Source organism: Erythrolamprus reginae, unplaced genomic scaffold (genome assembly GCF_031021105.1).
Source record: "Erythrolamprus reginae isolate rEryReg1 unplaced genomic scaffold, rEryReg1.hap1 scaffold_265, whole genome shotgun sequence".
NCBI lineage: Eukaryota > Metazoa > Chordata > Lepidosauria > Squamata > Dipsadidae > Erythrolamprus > Erythrolamprus reginae.
The window spans coordinates 47398-53397 of record NW_027248632.1 but is presented as its reverse complement, the minus strand read 5'-3'; positions in this window follow the sequence as shown (position 1 = coordinate 53397).

Below are 6000 nucleotides of genomic sequence, written 5' to 3'. Positions count from 1 at the left end.
GATGACCAGACAGCGTGTGCACAGACAATTGTAACACATAGGGGAGCATTTAAATGCACGAGGTTACAGTTTGGGGTGAGCATAGCCCCAGGAATTTTCCAGAGCATTATGGAACGCCTTTTGTCAGGGGTAAATGGGGCCATCCCATATTTTGATGACATCCTAATTGCTGGGGAAAACCAGGAACAAGTAAACAAAAGAATAAGGGAAGTACTTAAGAGGCTACAGGACAAGGGTTTAAGAATCAAGCCTGATAAATGTGTTTGGGGAACCAACAGTATAGAATTTCTAGGATACAAAATAGACAAAGAAGGCATCCACCCCACAACAGAGAAGTTGAGAGCCATTAGGGAAGCCCCAGAACCACGAGATAAGAATGAGCTACAGGCATTTTTAGGCCTCCTTAATTTTTATTCCATTTTTTTAAAGCAGAAGGCAACAGTAGCAGAACCCCTACATCGTTTACTCCAGAAGGAAGCCAGATGGACCTGGGGCGAAACTGAACGTGAAGCCTTTTTCCAAATAAAGAGTCTGTTAACCTCCAAAAGCGTAGTAGTCCAATATAGTGCGTCACTACCCATCAGGCTCACGTGCGACGCCTCGCCATACGGCATAGGAGCAGTCCTAGCTCACGTTCTACCCAATAAATCAGAAGCCCCAATAGCATTTTTTTCAAGAACAATGAACAGCACAGAAAGGAATTATAGCCAGTTGGACAAGGAGGCCTTAGCTTTAGTGGCAGGGGTGAAGAAATTCCACAACTACATCTTTGGTAGGAACTTTGAATTGGTAACAGACCACAAACCTTTACTGGGTCTGCTAGCCCCAAACAAGCCCACTCCGCCTTTTATGTCTCCTAGACTGATCAGATGGGCCCTTTTCCTCTCTGGATACCAGTATGAGCTCACCCACAAGGGGGGGAAGGAAATTAATCACGCAGATGGCCTCAGCAGATGTCCCATAACAGACTTAGTGGAGGATCCTGTTCCTTCTGCAGATGTATTATTAATAGAGCTCGAGGACAACCCACTAACCACAGCCAAAGAGGTAGCTGCACACACGCAGCAAGATCAAATCCTTAAACAAGTAATAAACTGTGTACTTAAGGGATGGCAAAATGATATTGTGAAACCTGAATTGCATGATTTCAAAGCTAAGAGACTTGAGTTATCTTATGTAAAGGGTTGTCTGTTGTGGGGAGACAGGGTGGTCATCCCCAGAAGCCTAAGGGAAAAGGTTCTCAAAATGTTACATGTAGGCCATCCGGGAATGGTCAGGATGAAGAGCCTAGCAAGGGGACATCTATGGTGGCCGGGTCTGGATGCTGAAATTGAAAACTGGGTTTCAAAGTGTGAACCATGCCAGGAGTCACGGCCTAATCCCCCCAAAACAACCCCGGCTGAGTGGGAGCAGCCTGCTGGCCCTTGGTCCAGAATCCACATTGATTTCGCGGGTCCAGTGGGCTCCCAGTATTTTCTAATAGTGGTGGATGCATTCTCCAAGTGGGTGGAGATAATAGCAATGAACAACATAACCACAAGTGCCACCATCAAGGTTTTGAGTAGACTTTTCGCATCACATGGGTGCCCAGATATCCTGGTTTCTGACAATGGGCCACAGCTAACAGCCAGGCAATTCGAATTGTTCCTAGATAGATTAGGGGTCAGACATGCCCTCATCTCCCCTTACTCGCCCTGGGCTAATGGATTGGCAGAACGCTACGTTCGCGTGGCGAAGGAGGCATTGCGCAGGTCAGGGCCTGGGGATGTGCAGCAAAACTTAGACCAATTCTTACTCACTCAGCACATCACCCCTAACTCGCACACACATGTAAGCCCTGCAGAATTGTTGATGGGGAGGAAATTAAGGTCACCACTAGATAGGTTGAATCCAAGGTTCTGTATTAACAATAACCAAATGTGTATAAGACCCGAAAGGGAAATGTATTTGGGACAAGCTGTATATGTGAAAAGTTTTGATGGAAATGTAAATTGGATAAAAGGTATTGTTGTTAAACAAAATGCACCAAAAACTTATATTGTTAAATTAGAGGATGGTCGTTTGTGGAAACGACACATAGACCACATTCGGAAGCGAACAGAAAGCCAATTGCAACAAAACACTGACATGGACTCTCCCCCCTCAACAGACTTTGAAACATTGCCCGAATTAAGAGACACGCAAATGAACTTATCGGGCCTAGGGGAGCCATCCAGCGACGCCGAGCCATCCTCCTCCTCCGAACTCTGCGTTGGGCCCACCAGGCCAAGTCCGCCGCGCGGAGACCACAGCAACGAACCATCCTCCTCCGGCGGCGTCGACAGCGAAACTGAACTGCGCAGGTCGGAGCGAACTGCGCGGAGGCCCCAGCGATTGGATGACTTTGTCACATGGCTTTCCTGATGGATGTGACCAACTGTGAGGGGAGGGGTGTTGTATCCGTAATGGCTACTTTGTATCCTTGTAAATAGTTTGTTCCTTCTTCAAGCGCTGTCTGAGCCCAAGCAGGAAGTCGCTCCTGATTGGCTCAGACGCGGCTGGCTCTTGCTTTGGCGGGAGCCGCAAAAGTATAAAAGAAGCGGCTTTTCCCTAGCAGAGCAGCCGGTACTCGCTGAAGTCACTTGCCTTGCTGAACCAGTCACTTTCTCTGAGCTGAAAATAAAAGTACCGAGTTGTTTGAATCTTGATATCCGAGTCTACTTCAGCTGCGACTTCCCTCCCCACCAGGCACTGCCGTGGAGACGTGGCTTATGGTTTCAGTGGTCCAGCCTGCTGCTAGCGAGCTCCCATCCCAGAAGTGCATAATTTTGCCAAATCTTTTATTTATATTTATTTACATAATACATAATGAGGGTTTTAGTGGGTATATATCAATATACACATAGTAAAATACATGATGAAGGTTATAGAGGAGATACTCATAGTAAAATATATCTATGAAAGAATAGAAAAGAAGGTATAGGAATAGAACATATCAATGAAAGAATAAAAAAGAGAGATAGGAATAGAAGAAAGGAATAGGAGATATAGGAGAGCAATAGGACAGGGGACGGAAGGCACTCTAGTGCACTTGTACTCGCCCCTTACTGACCTCTTAGGAATCTGGATAGGTCAACCATAGATAATCTAAGGGTAAAGTGTTGGGGGTTTGGGGATGACACTATGGAGTCCGGTAATGAGTTCCATGCTTCCACAATTCGGTTACTGAAGTCATATTTTTTACAGTCAAGTTTGGAGCGGTTAATATTAAGTTTAAATCTGTTGTGTGCTCTTGTGTTGTTGTGGTTGAAGCTGAAGTAGTCGCCGACAGGCAGGACGTTGCAGCATATGATCTTGTGGGCAACACTTAGATCTTGTTTAAGGCGTCGTAGTTCTAAGCTTTCTAGGCCCAGGATTGAAAGTCTAGTTTCGTACGGCATTCTGTTTCGAGTGGAGGAGTGAAGGGCTCTTCTAGTGAAGTATCTCTGGACATTTTCAAGGGTGTTAATGTCTGAGATGTGATATGGGTTCCAAACGGATGAGCTGTATTCGAGGACGGGTCTGGCAAAAGTTTTGTAAGCCCTGGTAAGTAGTGTGAGATTGCCAGAGCAGAAGCTACGTAGGATTAGGGTTATTTCCGCATTCAGTCTCTTGTTTCCCTAATGAAATTGATGATGGTTCAGAGGTGGTGCGATGATGGTTTGTTTAGAGTCCGACCTCTGGACTCCTGGGAGGGGTGTCTCTCTGCCTGGAAATGATTTACACCTTGGTGTTTTTGCCGCTTGGACTTGCAACTGCTTTGCTACCTGGTGCAGGCAAACAGAGGCCAGAAGAGGGGAGACTAGGAATCCCTGGGGGTGGTGGTGTTGCTTTAAAGGGTGGCAAGCTTAGACAGTGGGGGGGGGGACAGAGGAAGGTGGGCTTTCTCTCCTTCTTCCCTTTCATCTCCTCCCTTCTTCCTAGAAAAACAACCTTTCCTTCCTCCTTTTTTTCTTCTCATTCTTGTTTATCTGCTCTTCCTCCCTGCTCACCTCCCTCCCTCCCATCTTTTCTTCCTCCCTCCCTCCCTTTGTTTTTTTCCATCCTTTCTTCCTTCCTTTCTCCCTCCCTTTGTTTTTTCCTTCCTTCCTTCCTCCCTCCCTCCCTTTGTTTTTTCCTTCTGCCCTTCCTCCCTCCCTCCCTTCTTTTCTCCCTGCCTCCCTCCCTCCCCTCCCTACCTATCTCTCCTCCTTAATTTTTCCCTTTTCCTTCTCTGTCTCTCTTTATCTCCTTCCTCCTCCCTTCTAGCACTGATAATGTTCTGTAGTTTGGTCATGAGATATCTGCAAGAAAAGCTCTCAAGCTCTGAGAGCACCAAGAAACTGCAGTCCTTGTCCTCCCCTTTCTCCTCCTCTGCAAACTCCCCCCACTTCTAGCACTGATGATGTTCCCTAGTTGGGTCTCGAAACCACCACGAAAGCTACCAAGCTCCAAGGACCCTCTACTTTTCCTTCTCTCCTTTCCCCCCAAAACCTAAACAAGACAACCATGACACGTCACCCTTTAACCAGACAAATCTTTCAGCATTCACAAGCCCATATTCTCTCATTTTTCTATGAAAATATATTTCCTTCTCTTTTTTATTTTTAAATATTATACAGTTGTATGTAATTATATATCCCCTGACATACGGCTTTGGCCAGGTTCGTAATCAAATTATATCCGTTTATATCAAATCTATTTAATTTTGTATCCACAGGTTTAAACATTAGGTAAGTAGTATAAATACAATAATCCTATTATAAATAAATCAGTACAGTATGTATATAATAATAATATAAATACCTCGAAGTTAAGTTAGACATAAGATATAATCCTAGAATTTCTAGTTAAATCTTCTAAATCCAATATTATTTTTAAAAAGCCAATAATAATCAATTATAACTTGTAATCTACTTTTCAAACAAATATCCAGAAAGAAATGAATAGAAGAAAACAAAGCCTATTCTTATTTAATTATTATTTTCTATAAATCTCTTAAATTATTTTTATTAAATATCATCACTTACAATTTTTCTGTTCTTTGTTTCTGTCCATCTTTACCCCTCCTAATATCAATATAACTTTCTGGAAGTCCCTCTGAATCTATGTAAATCTATTTTCTTTTAAAAAAAGAAAAGAAAAGAGAGAATGGGGATTTCTCTCTTGTTTTTAATCATGCTATTTTTTGTATTTTTCATTTTGTATGGTTTTTTTGTGTGCAGTTCTCTTAGAATTTATACTCACACCTGTAAATGCAATGTTTATGATTGATTTTAATCAATAAACATATACGTATATGAAAATATAATACGACCCAATGAAGCCACAGGAAACTTCCCATGGTTTTCTAAAGAGAGTTTGCAATTTTTTTATAAAGTTCATTTTTTCCCCCCAAACTCTTAGGATGTCCTCCAGAATAATACCACTTGGGTGCCTGTTGGAAGAAAAGGAAAAGTAACAACCTGTGGCTTGAGGAGGGCGATTGGGCTAGATGACCTCAAAGGTCCCTTCCAACTCTGCTATTCTTTTTATTCTGGCTTTTTCCACGATTAAAACAACTCTGAGCCAAAGAGACCTGAAAAAACAAGGAAATGGAAGAGGGGAAAAAAAGGAAAAGAAGAATATTCAAAGTTTTTATCCTTTTCAAAAAGAATCAAGCTAGGAAGGTATCTAGTCCTCAAGAATACATACTGACTTAGGACTATAATTGAGCCCAAAATCTCTGTGGATAAGAGGAGAGGATTCTGAAGCATTTTACTATCTTTTCTCACTGCAGTGGAGCAGTTAGCCACAAGGTCATTAAGTGAATCTGCCTTGTCAGTAAAGTCACAAAAGCGGATTACGTGACTCTGGGAATTTGCAACCGTCATAAATACAAGTCAGTTGCCCGGCGTCTGGATTTTGATCACGTGACCCTAGGGGATGGAATAATGGTCGTAAGTATGAAACATGGTCCTAAGTCAGTTTTTAAATTGGTGTTGTAACTCTGAATGGTCACTA